Source organism: Chiloscyllium punctatum, chromosome 19, assembly GCF_047496795.1.
Source record: "Chiloscyllium punctatum isolate Juve2018m chromosome 19, sChiPun1.3, whole genome shotgun sequence".
Lineage (NCBI taxonomy): Eukaryota > Metazoa > Chordata > Chondrichthyes > Orectolobiformes > Hemiscylliidae > Chiloscyllium > Chiloscyllium punctatum.
Window position 1 is genome coordinate 40,904,477 of NC_092757.1, and position 18,633 is coordinate 40,923,109.

Below are 18,633 nucleotides of genomic sequence, written 5' to 3' on the forward strand. Positions count from 1 at the left end.
GACATTTTGAACATTTATGGGGAGAACTGCCAAGGACATACAGAAAGATAGACTGCGAGCTGAAGGTCTTTCTGAAAGGTATCTCTCTATAAGAGGTTTGCACAGCAGAACATTGATGCCAACCGAATGCAAACTCTACAGAGGAAAGTCTACAAAGGAGAATCGACAACGCTGACTGGTTTTGAAACGTGATAATTTTTTGTAAACTTAATCGTTTTTTTTGTTTTATTGTAGAGTGGGAGGTCAAAGAAACGTTTAACTGAATAGAGTTCTGAATAGTTGTTTGTTTTATTATTCTCTGTTGGATTTAAGTAACAAAATTGTTAATTTTACTTTAAATTGTGATCTCTGTAAATGGATCTTTGTGTCTCGAAATTTAACAGGTTATGGCATGAGGTGAACTTTTTCTGTGTGGCTGGTTTAAATTAGGAGAGGGGTTAACCCTGTGTCGTAACAGCTTGGGGGCTTTCGTCCATGATATGAACAGGTTTAGACAGATCCAGTCCGAGATTGAGCAGATTTGAATAGATTTGAGGGATGAAAAGTAAACAAAGTATATTTAAACATTTGCACGTTCGTGTCCGAGATCTTTAAATAAAACATCAGTGAGACAACTCGTTTACTTCCAATGACTTGTGTTTTTTTAAATTAAAAGTGAGAGAAATGGCTGTTAGAAAGTTAAGAGGGGTTTGAAGATGATTCTCAAATTTGCCATGAAATCTTAGAAAGAAACATAAAGGCCAAACTTTTAGAATTAGCAAGGAAGTTAGATTTAGATTTAACCAAGGATAAAAGTAAAGCTGAAATTGTCCGGGAATTTCTCACATACTAAGGTGTGTCAGAAACATAGACAAGTGCAGTAGAGTGAGAAAAAAATTTAAATTACAATTGAGGAAAACGCAGTTTAAAGATAAACAAAGGGAGAGAAAAAGAGAGAGAGAAGAAACAGAAAGCAAGACAGAACACAGAGAGAGAAAAAAGAGAGAAGGAGAAGGTTCTTAGCTGACCAAAAAGAGAGAGAATTTGAACTTGAGAAGTTGCGATTTAGTCAGCAAAGTCACATTAAAAAGATGGAGATTAAAAGAGACGATAGTGTTATATGCAACTATGTCAATACTCTGCAACATTTAATGAGAAAGATATTGATGCCTTCTTTATCTCATTTGAAAAATTGTCTCGGCATTTGGAGTGGTCCAAGGATTTATGGGTAATGCTAGTTCGGACTAGAGTGGTAGGCAGTGCAAGTGCGGCATTTTCTCCGCTGTCAGATGAGGGGTCACGAGATTCTCAAGCCGTCAAACAAGCTCTTTTAAGTGCTCACAAATTGGTACCAGAATCATATAGACAGCAGTACAGAAACATAAAGAAGTAATCAGGTCAGACTTATGTTGAGTTTGAAATAATTAAACATAGGCATTTTGATAGATGGATGCTTGCTTTAAAAATAGATATGACCTATGAGGCTCTAATAGAGATTATTCTGTTGAAGGAATTGTAAAACTCACTTTCAGAGATAATAAGAATTCACGTGGAGGAACAGAATTTTCAGAAATTGAGAAGGGCAGTAGAATTAGCAGATTAATACATATTGCTGCATAAGACAAGCTTCCAACCAGAATTTCATCTGTGAAGGATCGCATTTGGGAGATGTGGAGATGCTACACTGTAAAAGAAACAGTAGAGAATAAGAGTTTACCAGAGGTTAAAGAAGATGAAAGGCGTCAGGTGCTTTCACTGTAATAGAGTGGGACACAGAAAGCTACAGTGCCGGTGGTCTCAGAAAGGCATTGGGAAAATACGTTTTCACTGCCATAGGGAAGGGTTTTTTATGGTCATGGTGCTGATCGTTAAGAAAGGGACTGTGGGAAAAGATGTGGTAAAAGAAGGTAAGCCAGTGGCATTAGTGAAAGTCTTAGGATTCCCCAACAAGAACCGAAGAGCTGCAGGAAAGTGCACAGCCTCGGCAGAGGCTGGGTATGGAGTTAGTACCTGATCTCTATAAAGAATTCGCCTCTGTGAGTAAAATTTACTCAGAACCAACAGGGGAGAAGGAGAATAAGTTATAATTTTGAGAGATACAGGATCTAACCAATTTCTAATAGTAAGAGATGAGTAAATTTCCAGTATTTCTGATCTGTTACCCGAGAGTGTCTTGATTTGTTGGATAGATGGACAGAAATTGAGCTTTCCTCTCCATAAGATCAGGTTGGAGTGCCTTCTCAAGTCTGGGGAAGTAACCGTGGGAGTGACTGACAGAGTGTGACTTCCAGGAATCCAGTTGGTACTCGCGAATGATTTAGCAGGGTCCAAGTTGGGAGCGATGCCCCTAGTTGTGGAGAAGCGCAAGAAGACCATGAAACTGAGGAGTTAAAACAGAAATATACTGGTATTTTCCCAGACTGTACAGCAACCAACTCCCACTATCATAAGTCACAGCACGAAGCACAAACTAAAGACAAGGATGAAGGAGTTAAGGTTCAGTTAGCTGACATCCCATTTGACATAATGGTGCAGGGAAAACATGAACAAACAGAGGGTCAGACAAAAGTGTTTAGTCTTGAAAGGCTAAGGGCTTTGCAACAGACGGGCAAGATGATAAAAGATATATATGTGGATGAGTTCTCTGAAAGTGAGGCAGAGATATTTCTGAGGATTATTATCAGAAATATAGAATTCTAAAACGGAAATGGTGACTATGGCACATTAGTGCAGAGCAGTAGTGTGCTGAAGTGCACCAGATTGTGTTGCCAGTAGAATAGAGACAGGAAGTGTTACGGGTAGCACGTGAACAACCTGTGGGAGGTCACCGAGGGGTACAAAAGACTCAGGCTAAGGGACAAAAACATTTTTATTGACCTGGACTGCACAAAGATATGGTTAACTTCTGGCATACGTGTCATACATGCCAAATAGTAGGTAGGCCACAGGCAGTAATGAAACTAGGACGTCTGTCGCCAATTCCCACATTCAGAAACCCCTTCAAGTGCCTTATAAATGAGTGTGCCCTCCGGAAAAGTAGAGGAGAGAAAGAATTGGAGAAACAGGTGCTAGTTTCTGGCCCACAGAGTGAGGAGTCAATTCCAAATGTTGTGGATTTTGATGTGCATCAAAATATGTTAAAAATGTAAAAGTCCTTGAGCAGTGGGATAGGTTCGTAAACAATCTGCCTCAGGAGCAGGGAACGCAGTTGAAACGTTTGTTATTGCAATATGAGGGCTTATGTAAGAATCATATGGGAAGAACTAATGCCATTGTACCTGAAGTAGACGTATGGAATACTATTCCAATAAATCAACACCCTTATCGGCTTAATCCTCTCAACGCCAGACAGGTCCAGAAGAAGGTGGAGACTATGCTCAATGAGGTCATCATCGAACCAAGCCAGAGCGAGTGGAGCTCGCTGATTATCTTCATTCCCATACCGGATGGGACTCAATGATTTTGGTTGGATTATTGGAAGGTCAACACTGTTACAAAATCAGACTTATATCCACTATTGACATTGGAAGACTGTATCAAGAAAGTTGGACAAGTCGGCTACATCACAAAGTTGGACTTACTGCGAGGTTTCTGGCAGTTACCTTTATCAGAGACAGTAAAATAAATTTCTGAATTGTAACGCCAAATGGACTGTATCAATTCAAAGTGATGCCCTTTGGAATGAAGGACACACCTAACACATTCCAAAGATTCATGAACAGAGTTGTGGCCTGATTAATAAACTGTGCAATCCATTTGGACGATGTAGTGATCTTCACTAAGTCCTGGAAAGATCACTTGGTACAGTTGGCAGCGCTCTTTGAATGAATACGTGAAACAAAGCTGGTGATAAAACTAAACAAAACTGATTTCGCAAAAACAGATGAGATGTTCTTGAGACAAAACATAGGTCATGGAAAGTTGACTCCATGGAACACAAAGACAAAAGTTACCCAGGAATTTCGACGACTGACCTCGAAGAAAAAGGTGCTTTGCTACTTAGCAGTAAACAGATTCTATCGGAAGTTTGGTCCAAACGTCAGCAGTGTAGTGGCACCATTAACCGACTTGCTGAAGAAGAACACAAAGTTTTGGTGGACAGAACAATGCCAGGAGGCACTCGACCATTAAAAAGAAATATTGTCCACAAATCAGTTTTAGCTATCCAAACGTTTCAAAACCTTTTAAAGTTGCCATTGACGCTACTGACATAGGAGTTGGAGCTATACTGCTACAGGACGATGAGATGGGACTGTACTTTTCAAAGAAACTCAACATCCACCAGAGAAAATATTCCATGATTGAGAAAGAACTATTGCGTTTGGCACTAGCCTTACAACATTTTAATGTGTACTCACAAACAGCGTGTTGGAGGCAGTTGTGTGCATGGATCCCAATCTGCTTACATTCTTTGAACGCTTGAAAGACTATTTCATTAGAGTCTTAAGTTACAGACTTTTAATTTAAAAATTGGTCATGTAGCATGTCGTAAGGATGTAATCGCAGATGCGTTCTCACAGATTTAACTGATAAAGTTTAGATGAGATTTGTATTTATCCAATGTAAAGTATAGGTATATGGGAAAAGTTAAGGTGAACTTAGATTTCAATTATGGTAATGTGTTTGAAGAATAGAAAAACAAATGAGACCGTGTTTTCATTATGATGGTTCTTTTTTGAGAGGGTAGGTGCAATGAACATGTAAAGGGTACTTACCTTTAAGAGAGTTGAAGGATTTACAACCACAGTGAGTTCTGGGAAATTTACAATGTAACATTTGGTTCAGCAGCTGGCAGTACCTGGGATGCTATGAGACAAAAAAAAATCAAATTTGATCAATCCGTTTAAATTATGTCCCAAGAAATAAATTACAATCGAGTTTAAATTTGGCATTTGGCAATATTATAAAAAAATGAAATGACCCGATGCTTTGGGGTATAATTCTGAAAAAAGAAATTGACCAGTTAGGGGAGAACTGCCACGGCACCAACATCTGCAGACTGCCCGGAGAATAGCTCTCCGAAATGTACCTTTATTTATCAATGACCTGTGAAACAGAAACTCTAAGGAGAAGAAAAGAAGACAGAGGAAGATAAAACGAGAAGATTCGACAGCTGGCAGGTTCTGAAATTTGTCTGCTTTGGTTAGTCTTACTTGGGGTGGGGCAGGGTTATCGTACCAGTATTGTAGAAGAGAAACGAAAAGATAGGTCAGAGAAAGGAGTTGCTAATAGTTGTTAGCTAATTATTCCCTGTTAGACTTAAAAAAAAATTGTTATTTTTACTTTAAAAACTGACCTTTAGGATGGTTCTTGGCCTTTTGAATTTTTACAGATTAGAGAATGGGCTAAATCTTTTCTGTCTTGCAAGTTTAAATTTGCGTGTGGGATGAGGGGGGGTGGTGGGGGTTAATTTGTGTTGTAACTAATTAACTCTGATTTCTCTGCACAGATGCTGCCAGACCTGCTGAGCTTTTCCAGCACATTTCTGTCTTAGATTTCTGGTTTATGTAATCTGCAGTTCTCCTGACTTTCTTATGTATATCATTGACAGCCTTGGCTGAACTGCTGGAGGACAGGAAGGTAGCTAATGTTTTTACATTATTTGTAATACGGCTGCAAGGAAAACCCAGGGAACTACAGACCAGTGAGTTTGATGTCAAGGATGGATGAGTGCTTGTAGGAAATTTTGAGAGGCAGGATTTACATGCATTTGGAAAGGCAAGGATTGATTAGGGATATTCAGCACAGCTTTTTGTTTGGGAATCCATGTCTCACAAACTAGATTGCAGTTTTTGAAGGGGTGATCGGGAAGATAGATGAAGTTAAAGCAGCATGTGTTTTCTATGTGGACTTTAGTGAGGCCCAGCAAGGTTCCTCATGGTAGCCTGGTTCATAAGGTTACATCACAGGGGGTCAGTGAGAACTAGCCAATTATACACAAAATTGGGTTGACAGTAGGAGGTAGTTGATGCTGGGAGAGCTGTGTTGTCCAAATTGGAGGCCTGTGACCAGTGGTGCACTACAAGGAACACTCTGCTGCTGTTCATTGTTTTTGTAAATGATTTAGATGAGAATATAGGAACCATGGATATTAACTTCGTAGACAAACCCCCCAAAATTGGTGTTAATAGTGGACAGTGAAGAAGGTTATCTTAGAGAACATTGAGATCGTGATCAACTGGGAATGTGGGCTGAGGATTGGCAGGTAGAGCTTCATGCAGATAAATGTGAGGTGTTGCATTTTGTTAGACAAACTAGGGCAGGATTTATACAGTTAACGGTAGGGCATTGGGGAGTGTATTCAAACAGAAATACCCAGGGTGTAGTTACATAGTTCCTTGAAAGTGGAGTCGCAGGTAGACAGTGCTGTGAAGAAAGCGTGAGGCACACTTACCTCCATCAGTCAGAGCATTGAGTACAGAAATTGGGACATCATGTTGTGGCTGTACAAGGCCACATTTGGAGTACTGAGTTCAATTATTGTCACCCTGCTGTAGGAAGGATGTTATAACCTGGAAAAGGGACAAAATATTTAAAATGATGTGACAGAGACGGGAGGTTTTGAGATATATGGAGAGGCAGGGATTTTGTTCCTTTTGTGTCGGAGGCTGAGGGGTGACCTTACAGAGGTTTATAAAATCAAGAGTGGTATGGTTAGGATAAATAGAAAAGGTCTTTTGCACAGGGTGGGGGTGTCCAAAATCAGAGAGGATACGTTGAAGGTGAGAGGGAAGAGATTTAAAAGAGATCTAAGGGTAGCTGTTTCTCACAGAGATTGGTGTGTATATGTAGCAAGCTGTCAGAGGAAGAGGTATTGGTGAGTGCAATTACAACAATTGAAAGACAATCCGATGTGTACACGAATAGGAAAGGTTTGGAAGATTAGGAAACCTGGTGAGCATGGAGGGTCAAAGGGTCTGTTTGCATGTTGTACGACTCTAAGAGTCTATGACTCGAGAACTCCTCTTACATCACTAAATCCACATTGCACTCAATTCGTTTCAAAGTCAAAACTCCTCTGTAAATACTTTCATTGATATAACTCCCTGAACTTTCTTAAATACAGAATTCCAGACATTGATGTGGTGCTATACACCACAGCAGTAGCAGCAGCTGAAGCAGCATTATATTCAAACAAAATCTGTAACTTTTTGACTGGGATAATCCCTCAGTCGACCAGTTCCACCAAGCTGACAACTCTGACATCTCCCTGGCAATGTGGAAAATTACTCAGCTATGTCCGGTTCTCAAAGAGAGAAATAGTTACAATCTGACTAATTATCACACCCTCAGTGTCTTCACAAAAGTCAAATTAGTGTTTTTTTTCTGACAGAGCTGTCAAGCAGCACAGAAATAACCTGCTCATTGTGTCTGATAGGTCCCCATGTGGAGATGGTGCTGTTGTGGAAATGTCACTGGATTACTAATCCAGACCAGGCTGATGCTCTGGCAGCTGGTGGAAGTTAAAACAATTAATAAAATATCAATAATTAAAATCTGGTGTCAGTAACAGTGACCTTGAAGCCAATGTCAATTGTAAACATCTATTTCCTTCCCCAATGTACTTTCAGGAAGTGAATCTCCCGTGCTTTCCTGGTCTGGCCTAAAAGTGACTCCAGACACAAGATATGTGATAAACTCTTCAATGGTCTCTAAAACAGACAAGCAAGACACTCAAATGTATCAAACTGCTCCGAGGCTTGGAAGGATAAAACTGACAGAAAACTCGGTATTGGAAAAGGGAACGGAAACACAGTCCTATTGACACTGCAGAGATCTCCTTCCTAACATCTCTGATCCTCTGACAGCTTTACTCCAGCTGTCTCCTGGATCCCTTTAATGTCCAGAAATCCATATTTATATTCAGTGTTCTGGCCTCCACAGTCTTATGTGGGAGAGAAATCCCCAGGTTCATCAGTCTGTGAGTGCAGACATTTATTATCATCTCAATGCAGAGTGACCTGCCTGCACCTAATACTGTGGCTCCTTGTTTTAGACGTCACAGACAGGGGAATTACCATCCCTGCTGTCAATCCGTCTCGCCCTGTTTGCTTTTTATATATTTCATTGATATCTCCACTCGTTTTCCTAAAGCCCATGGATTACAGGCCCAATCCAGTCAATGCAAGATCTGCCCCACAACAAGCCAGTGATCCTAGAGATCAGTCGGGTCATCCTTCACTGCTCTCCCTCAATGTTAGATTTGTTCTTTATGAGGTACGGAGACCAAAATTGCACACAATACTGCACAATGATTGAGATGGGGTCTCACCAGGGCCCTGTACAGCTGCAATAAGACACCCTTACTCCTGGACTTAAATCTCCCTGAAATGAAGGTCAACGCAACATTTATTTTCCTAATTGCTTTCTTTCCTGCAATATTGCTGTCAGTGACTGGTGTACAAGGAGATCCAGGTCCTTTTCAATGTTACAGCTCTCCTCTTGTTGGGTCAGTGTGCCAATGCCATTCCCAGTATTGACTTCTGTGTTCAGAACTCACTGCCCTGCATGGTCCTCGGAGGGCTGCACCGAAGAAACAAAGACAGAACATAAATCCCTTTAAAGATCAACATGTTTCAATGAATCCCTTTTCAAATGATAGGTTGCTGTTGTATTGTTCCCAACAAAATACACACCATCACATCCACTCCCATTGCTTTCCAACTGCCGCGTATTTGCCCATTCACTCCACTTGTCTCAATCACCTTGTAGCTTTTCTACATCCTCCTCACTCACACACAATCCGACCTCGTTTAGTGTTTGCAGCAGATTTGGCAATATTGCATTTGATTCCCTCAACTAAATGTTTGACATGCATTGGGAACAGCTGAGGCCCAAGCACCGAGCACTGTGACACAGCATGTTCCTTCCACTTCAAAACATATTGCTTTATTCATGTTCACTGTTTCCTGTCAGCTCTCCTATTCTAAAACCAGGTTGATATTTTAGCCCCAATCCTGTAACATTGACTTTGCACACGAGGCCAGAGGCTGTACCAAGATCTTTCTGAAAATCCAAATGTATTGCATCCATTGCTTCTCCGTATGTATTAACCAGTCATTTTCTCAAATATGATCCCCATTTCATGTTGACACATTACAGAAAATCTATGACCATCAATAAGATCAGGGCTGATTATTTCATGGCCTCAGCTCCACTTGCCCGTCCGCTCTCCTTAACCCATTGTTCCTTTAATGCTCAAACATTATCTATCTGAGCTTCAAAAACATTAAATGATAGAGCCTCAACTATTTCAGTGGGCAGGGAATTCCACAGATTCACAACCTTCTTGGTCAAGAAGTTCCTTCTCAGTTCAGTCCTAAATCTGCTCCACCTAATTTTGAGATTTTGCCCTCTGGTCCAAGTTTCAACTGCTACTGGAAACATCCTCTCTATTTCTATCTTATCTATTCCAATCATAATCATATATGTTTCTATACAATCCTCCCTCATTACTTCAAATTCCAATCAATATATAATTCCAGTCACTCAGTCTCTCCTCATAAGCCGACCCCCTTAACTCCAGAACCAACCTAGCAAACCTCCTCTGCATCCATTGTAGCCAGGACATCCTTTCTCAAGTAGGGAGACCAAAACTGCACACAGTATTGCAGGTGTGACCCCACCGCCCCCCTCCCCAGCACCCTGTACAGCTGCAACATAACATTCCTGTGTTTAAACTGAATCCTATTCTCAACGAAGGACACAATTCCATTTGCCTTGTTAATTATTTGTTGCACCTGCAGGTCAACTTCTGTGATTCATTCACAAGGACATCATGTCCCTGTGCACAGTAGCATGCTGCATTTTTCACCATGCAAATAATAGTCTTTTTTACTGGTATTCCTACCAAAATGGATGATTTCACATTTATTATAATTGCACTCCATCTGCCAGACCTTTGCCCACTCACTTATAATATTTATGTCCCGTTTTAAAGTTTATCAGTCCTCTGCACACTTTGCTCTGCCACTCATTTTAGTATAATCTGCTATCGTTGAGACACTACACGTGGTCCCCAACTCCAAAACGTCTATGTAAGTTGTGAATAATTGCGGTCCCAGCACTGATCCCAGAGGCACACCAGTAAATCACTCATTTATTCCCACTCATTGCTTCCTGTTAATTAACCAATCCTTTATCCATGCTAATACCTTACCCGTAATGCCATGCATCTTTACCTTATGCAGCAACTTTTTTGGCGGCACTGTGTCGAATGCCTTTTGTAAATCTCAGTACATCACATCTACTGGGTCTCCGTGGTCATAATGTCTTCATCGATTTCTAGTAAATTAGTTAAGCATAACCTGTCTTTCATGAACTAATGCTGTGTCTGTCCAACGGGATAATTTCTATCTAGATGCATGCTATTTACTCCTTGATTACAGATTGACATATTTTCCCTACTGCACATGTTAGGTTAACCAGTCTATAATTTGCCACTTTTTTCCTACTTTCCTTTTTAATCAGTGGTGTCTGATTTCCTGTTTTCCAATCTGCTGGAACTGCATCAGAGTCCAGTGAATTTAGAAAAGTTTCCACAAATGAATTTGCTATTTCTCCCACCCCTTCTGTTAGTACCCTGGGATGCATTGCATCAGGTCCTGGAGACTTACCTACCTTTAGATCCATTAGCTTGCCCAACACTATCTCTATCATGGGAATGGTTGTTTCCAGGTCCTCACCTACCTTCCTCCCTTTGACAATTACTGGCATCTTATTGGTGTTCTTCACTGTGAAGACCGACTAAATATCTGTTCCATTCCTCGGCCATTTCCTCATATCCTATTACTGAATCCCCCTTCTCACCCTCTAAAGGACCAATGCTCACCTGAGCCACTCTTTTCATTTTATATATTTATAGAATCTTCTGCTATCTGTCTTTATATTCTGAGGTAGTTTACTCTCATAATCTATCTTATGTTTCTTGATAGTTTTTTTGTTGCTCTTTTGACCTTTAAAGTTTTCCAAATCTTCTAGTTTCGCATTGGTCTTTGCCATTATTTATGTGATTTAGTTTAATTTGATAGCCCCCCTTATTTACTGATACATCCATGGCAGCTTACCCCTTTTCCTACAGCCCTTCCATTTCATTGTTATATGCTGTTGTGGAGCACTTGGAAAAATTGCTTTAAAAGCCATCCACTGTTCGTATACAGTTCCACCGTAAAGTATTTGCTTCCAGTTAACTTTAGCCAACTCTTCCCTCATCCTATTGTTGTCTACTTTGTAGTGCACAGGACCCTGTTATTGGACTTTACCTTCTCACCTTCCATCTCTATTCAACCATACTTTCAGTCCCAATAATTTCTCCCAAAGCATTTATTTATTAATTTCATTCTTTTTCTCTCGAGACTTGGGCTTTCCAGTCTTGCTGGAAAGAATTGATTTGTTTCCTTCTGTGAAGACAGAACTGAAGTAGTTGCTTCATAGTTTTGCTATTGCCCTGTTCTCTATTCTCCTTCCTCTGGGTTCAGACTACAACAAAGCTACACTTGTTTTCTCTAACCTTTTCCATTAACAGTTCACCCCTATAATTCTTGTTAATATTCTCTTCAGAAACACAACAATTTATATCCACACCATAAAACCTTAAAGCATAGTCTTTGTACCGCCAGAAATACAGCACAGTCTACACTAGTCCCACTCTCCTACATGAGACCTATAGCCGGGAATGTTATGACACTTCAATAGCTCGTCCAAGTCCTATTTAGCTGTTTTGTGGTTACCATAACAACTCCCCTCTCAGGAAGTACATTCCAGACCCCAACACCCTCTGGGTGAAAAACAATCCGCAAATCCTCTCTAATCCTCAAACCCTTCACTTTAAAAGTGTGTTCCCCTGTTTTTACCGCTTTGACTAAAAGGAACAGCTACTATCCATCCACCCTGTCCATGCCCTTCATAATCTTATCCTTCTGAATCACGACCCCTCAGCCTTCTCTGCTCCAAAGTAAACAACCCGAGCTTATCCAGCATCTCTCCATAGCTGATATGCTCCAACCAAGGGAACATCCTGGTGAATCTCCTCTGCACCCCGTCCAGGACAAGCACATTCCTCCTGTAATTTGGCTCCCAGAACTCCACACAGTATTCCATCTTGGCCGAACCAAAGTCCTGTATAGCTCTTATAATCTATGTCCCGATGAGTAAAGGCTATTTACTATTCCCAATGCCTTCTGAACTAACCTATTACCATGTTCAGTCACATTCAGGGATGTGTGGAGAAGCACCCTCTGAGCTACTTAGTGTGCTGCCATTCATTGAATACTCCCCTGTCTGGTTCCTTCATCCAAAGTGCATTAACCTCATATTTATCAGGGTTGCATTCCATCGGCCTTTGATCTGTATATCTGACCATTCCATCTGTACCTTCCTGTAAGGCCTTTCCCCTCACTGTCAAACACCTGGCCATTTTTGTGTCAAAGACAGAATTACTAATCACACACTCCCCACTCCCTCCACATTCACATCTACGTCATTTATGAATGCCACAAAGAATAAGGGACACAGCACTGATCCCTGGGGTACACCAGGGACACTGGTCTCCAGACAGACAAACATCCTTCTCCCATCACTCTCTTCCTCCTGCCTCTAAGACCATTTGAATGTCACATACCAAGTTACCCTTGATACCATGAGATTGTACTTTCTTTATCATGTGAGGCTTTGTCAAAGGTGTTGCTGAAAATGAAAACATAAAAGCGAGCTCCTCGAACAAATTCAATAAAATTCCCTCGGCTTGACTACCCTCTGATAACTTCATACTGATGATCGTTGATCAAACATTGCCCTCTCAATGAAGATCAATTGTCTCCTTCCCTGCTTTCCCCAATAATTTCCCTGAAACAGATCTGATACACACTGATCTATAGTTTCCTGGTCTACCTGCACCAACCCTTCCTGTAAAGAGTGCTCTCCATTAATCTGGCAACTCCCCTGTGACTAGATTCTACTTAAACATTCGAGTCAGGGCATTTCCTCCCTTGTCTCACACTGCAGCTTGTGATACAACTCTTCCAGACCTGGGACTTGTCCAATTTTATACCAGCCAAAACCGTCATTTCCTGCTCCCATCGTATATCAATCTGCTCAAGAGCTTCCCAATCCGGTCTTCTTGAAATATGCACCTGCCTCCTTCTTCTCCCAAGTAAAACAGATGTGAAACTCTTATGTCACAATCTATCGATTATCTCCAGCTTCACACACAGATTGCGCCCTTGATGTCTAATGGGTCCTAATTATTCTTTGGCTGTTCTGTTCTGCTTGATGTTCTTGTGGAATATCTTGGGATTCTCGTTAATATTGCTCTCACTTGTCAATGCCCATGTTCGTCACTCCCCTCTGTGTCATTTTGTTTAAAGTTTCATTTCGATCACCTCTCATTCTCTGAAACTCTCTGGAACACAGGTGGAGTTCCCTCATCAGACAATCTTGCCATCTGAGAGATTAATCTCGAGAATGTCCTTGCAGACCTTACAGTGTTTGCATAAATAACAGACATTTTCTGTCTTTCATCAAATCATTTTAATGTACTTTTCAAATTCATTGAAGCCAACTTTATCCTCGTATCTTAATGGCTTGCATGACTCAGGTATGTACCAGTAATATAAGAAAACAACTGCTTTGTGTTCAGATGTCATTTAAATTCAAAATATTAAGGTCACTATTCCCAAAAGCTTCTTTACAACAAAGTCTTCAATTAGCTCTTCTGATCACACATCACCAATTCTAGAACAGCCTGATCTCTACTTGGTGCTCAACATATCATTAAAGAAACTCATCTCATAGACGCTCATGTAATCCATTTTCCCAGCATTAACATTTACTTGGATTAACAACTCTTTAGATTTAACTTGAAGCTGTCCATTATTACTGCAGTACCCACAAACTTGTATGTCTAATTTCCTGTTTTGGACCATAAACATTTGTATCAGAATTTTGACTTTTGTATACAAATCTCATCAATGTTTGCTTCTCCTTGCTGTTTCTAAGTTCCACCTTACCAGATTCTGAGTGATATGGGGTCTGGCGAGGTTGATGGTAGATTCAGGCAAGATTTTTAACAAGGTATATCTCAACATTGATACCATCTCGCCACACCTTACCTGTTCTTCTCAAGTGTCATTGTGACATTATCACCAGATCTCGCGTTATGCTGATGGAGTAAAGAAGGACAATGAACGTTCAGCTATGCTGTGTATTCCCCCAGAGAGTTGATACTGCTCTAACCTGGGTGGGAACCTTACAGCAGGCTGGTAAAGTGTTACTGCTGCTGTGCAGAATCTTAGGGAGATCACATCTGGAGTAATGCACACAGATTTAATCTCCTCACTGAGGAAAGCATGTTGGAATGAACACAAAGATTGTTCCCACAACTGATTTCTGCAACAAAAGTATTAATCATAGAATCCCTGCAGTATGGTAGCAGGCCATTTGACCCATCGACTCCTCACTGATCCTCCGAAGGTCATCCCATCCAATCCCCACCACCCATCCCTCCCAATCTTTATAACCTGGCATTTTCCATGACTGATGCACCTAGCCTTCACATCCTGCACACACACAACATGGGTGTCTCACACCTGTACACACACAACATGGTTGCTGGGGAAAAAATAAGCACTACTGCAGTTAGGCGGTCTTGTGGGAGAAGTGGGAAGCACGGTGGCACAGTGGTTAGCACTGCTGCCTCGTAGCGCCAGAGACCTGGGTTCAATTCCCGACTCAGGCGACTGACTGTGTGGAATTTGCACATTCTCCCCATGTCTGCGTGGGTTTCCTCCGTGTGCTCCGGTTTCCTCCCAAAGTCCAAAGATGTGCAGGTCAGGTGAATTGGCCTTGCTAAATTGCCCGTAGTGTTAGGTAAGGGGTAAATGTAGGGGAATGGGTGGGTTGCGCTTCGGCGGGTCGGTGTGGACTTGTTGGGCTGAAGGGCCTGTTTCCACACTGTAAGTAATCTAATCTGATCCCCGGTCATTATGGGTAATTTAGGATGGCCAATCCACCTTACCTGCACATCTTGGGACTGTGGGAGGAAACTGGAGACGGAAATTGAACTGGGATCTCTAGTGCAGTGAGGGAGCAGTGCTAACCACTGAGCTACCCAGTGTGGGCAACACAATTTGCCTGCATATTTCCACCCATGAAAAGTGACATTTGAACAGGGAGATTCCATAAGACCCCAGACATGTCATTGAGCAACAGGAGGTGAACATTGAGATCTTGAGCGCTTGGTCAGAGACAGGAGCAGAACATGCAAGTCCATTGAGACTATAATATAGGAAAGCCAGGAGGACATTCAGCCCAGCAAGTGTGTACAGCAGGAACAGAATGAGTCCAATCAGCTACTCATGCCTCTTACACAGCAATTGGAGCAGATCTTTTACAGCCTTGTGCCTGTTACACAGGAATTGTGAAAAGGAACATAGAGGTTATAGAAAGGGAAGGTCTTTGAATAACCAGCTTCACTCTGGAATGGAAAGTAATGAGAAAACTATTGGGATTGAAGACAAATTGTTAGAATCCGTTAAGAAGGAATTAATAACAGAAGATTTCCAAAGTCAAGCCACAATCCAGCACAGTCAACATAGTTTTATGAAGGATAAAACATAGAACCAGCCCAGACACCATAAACTAGGGTAAGGTAACAGCTAAGATGGAGAGCTGTGCAGGCCGTGCTCGAGGATTATTCCATAAATCGGACTATCTGCACAGCATGGGGAGCATTGCAAACCTTTGCCAAGATATTGCAACCCTCTACCACCACCCTCTGTCTCTAACCTTTGAGCCAGTTTTATATCCAAATGGCTTTCATATGAACCAACCTTGTTAAACAGATGACCATGCACAATGTTATTCAACGCCTTACTGAAGTCTATATCGACAACGTACACCACTCTCTCTCAATTACTCTTTTTAGTCGCTTCTTCAAAAAATCTCAGCCAAGTCAGTGAGACACAATATTGCTTGCATAGTCATGTTGACTTTATCTAATCAGTCATTACCTTTGAAAATGTGTGAAAATCTGATGACTCATAGTCCCCTCCAACAAGTTACCCAACACTGACGTCAGGCTAACTACCTTTTCCTTATTACCCTTCTTAAATCCTTTAAGTAGTGGCACCACGTAGCCAACCTCCAGTCAACCTGTGGCTATTAATGATAGCAAGGGGCCCAGCAATCACTTCCCTAGCTTCCCATAGAGTTCTAGCGTACGTCTAATAAAAGCCAGGACATTTTCCTTCCTTTGCTGTTTTAAGACCCCCAGCAGCTTCTCTGTAATACAGACACTTTCCTACTTAATTCCCAAGTTCTCTAGCTTCCATATCATCCTACATAGTAAATAATGATACAAAATATTCGTTCAGGACCTCTCCATTTCCTGTGGCTCTACACATGGGCAGTGTTGCTGATCTTTAAGGATGTCCTATTCTCTATACAGTTACTCTTTTGTCCTTGACATATTTGTAGAATTCCTTTGGATTGTCCTTAACTCTATTTGTCAAAGCTATCACATGTCTCCTTTTTATGGTCCCAATTTCCCTCTTAAGTATACTCTTGTTGCCTTCAGATTCTTCTCGTGATTCACTTTAAATCAGGAATTAAGAGGCTAATGATGACCATTTTGATTGTCAGAAAAATCCATCTGGTTCACTGACACACTTTAAGGAAACAAACCGCCATTCTTACCTGGTCTGGCCTACAAGTGACTCCAGACTCACAGCAATGTGGTTGACTGCTAACTGCCCTCTGGGCAACTAGGGATGGGTAATAGATGCTTGCCTAGCCAGGAATGCCTTCATCCCATGAATGAATTAAGAAAAAACACCTCAATTCCTGCTGTCTATACCTGAGACATGCTTCCTGTTTATCTGTGACCAGAACCTCAATTTCTCCAATCCTCCAGCATTCCTGACAAGTACCAGTATTACCCTTCACCCTAAAAGGGCCAGAATGTCTCTGTACTCCTGACAACTCATTTTTGAAGGCTTCCCACTTCCCAACTGACCCCCTTTTCTGAGAATATCTGTCCCAGTCGAATTTGGAAAATTCTTAGTTAATATCATCAAAATTGATTTCAACAATTTAGAACTTTAAGTTTTAGACGTGGTTCATCCTTTTCCATCTCTATTTTAAAACAAATAGAATTATGATGACTTGCCATAAAGAGCTCCCCCACTGATACCTCAACCACCCGCTCCCCACTGCCTTATTTCCCAAGGGTAAGGTGACGTTTAGCTCCTTCTCTGTGATGAAGAGCATTGGTTAAGCAGCTGCAGCATTGTAACTGAGATTGGGGTCAGCAAAGTCTTCGACTCATTGCGATGAATCGAATAATAATTTGTCTCAGTGTCATTTTCATTGAGTGTGACAGAGGGATTGTCTACATGAGGCTGAGCTAGTTTCCTGGTGCTATCTTATCGGAGTCACCTCATTGACTACCCAAGACACCCCATGGTGTCCCTCTCATACAATACCAGCCAGATTCTCCCACCAATCCAGCTTGGTGGGAGAATCACCATCACCTGCATGCCCCTTGGTATTCCGTGATCCCTAGCACTAGTGCTACCTTTAAGAGGCCAGTGGGCACATGGTTGAGCTTTCTGAGGTTGCAGCTGCCCTGTACAATTTATCCTGACAATGGCAGATAAAGGGCAAAGGCACCACGGTTTGTCGACACGGGCAAGGAGGTCCTGGTAGATGGGCTAGTACAGAGGAGGACCATTCTCTTCCCAGAGGGGGCCACACCACTAGACACAGCGAGCATGGTCTGAGCTCACCACCCAGCATGCAGCACCTTCCTCCTCTCTCTCTCTCTTTCCCCTCTACTATATCCCCCCATTAATAGCACGGGATGGATAAAACACTGTTGACTGACTCCCTCTGGGCACGTCACCATCTCCCCCCTGCCCCACCTACACCAGCATTAACAGCAGGGTCACCCACTCACTCACACCCTCACTCCATCCTTCCCCATCTCCTATTCCAGGACAAACAGCTTGGAATTGGATACGAAGAGTGAAGCTGGGTGGTGGAGTGCCCAATATCCATCGCACCCCCCCCCCCCCCCCCCCCACACCCTTTACCTGTGTGCCTGTATTTGACTCTGTGGGTATCTATATGTGGGTGCAGGTCTGACAGTGTCTGTGGTGTTTAAAATGACAAAATCTCTCGCTCAGCTGGCCTCCACACCCTACTGCAGTGACATTGGCAGAAGGTGTAACCTTCGAAGATTCAGTGTGGGTGGGAGAGAGTGCAGCAGCTCATAACACCACCCAAACTGACAGCACCATCAACACATACACCTCCAACCCTGCCCGCCTCCCCCCACACACACACACGCAAACAAACACACGCACACACACAATGCTGGTAGATGGAGGGTTGCAAATATACTTGGGCCTGTCAGAATGGAAATGCTCACCTCTGAGTGAACCATTTTGTCAGGAGACGAGACAAATTGATTTCTCATTCTGTGACTTGCAATGCTTAAAAATTACATGGGAAAGTATTGAAAAGTCCTGAAAAAGGTCCAGTGGTGTTAGTAATGGCGCAGGAACAGCATCGCTTAGTATCAGACAAACTGCTGATATTATTTGAAAAATCAAACAGCCATGCAATTTGACAGATTCACAGTAAAGGATTTGTTAT

General features: G+C 41.9%; 1 long non-coding RNA gene across 2 annotated transcripts in view; it reads right to left on the reverse strand.

Moving 5' to 3' along the window:
* LOC140491278 (uncharacterized) overlaps window positions 1–18,633 on the reverse strand; it is a 104,100-nt gene that overhangs the window by 12,093 nt on the left and 73,374 nt on the right. The window contains exon 4 of one of the 2 annotated variants that reach the window (XR_011963269.1): window positions 4,695–4,785. The exons of the other annotated variant lie outside the window; for it this stretch is intronic. This is a non-coding gene — a long non-coding RNA (uncharacterized lncRNA). The remainder of the gene's footprint in view (window positions 1–4,694; window positions 4,786–18,633) is intronic. 2 annotated transcript variants of the gene reach the window in all.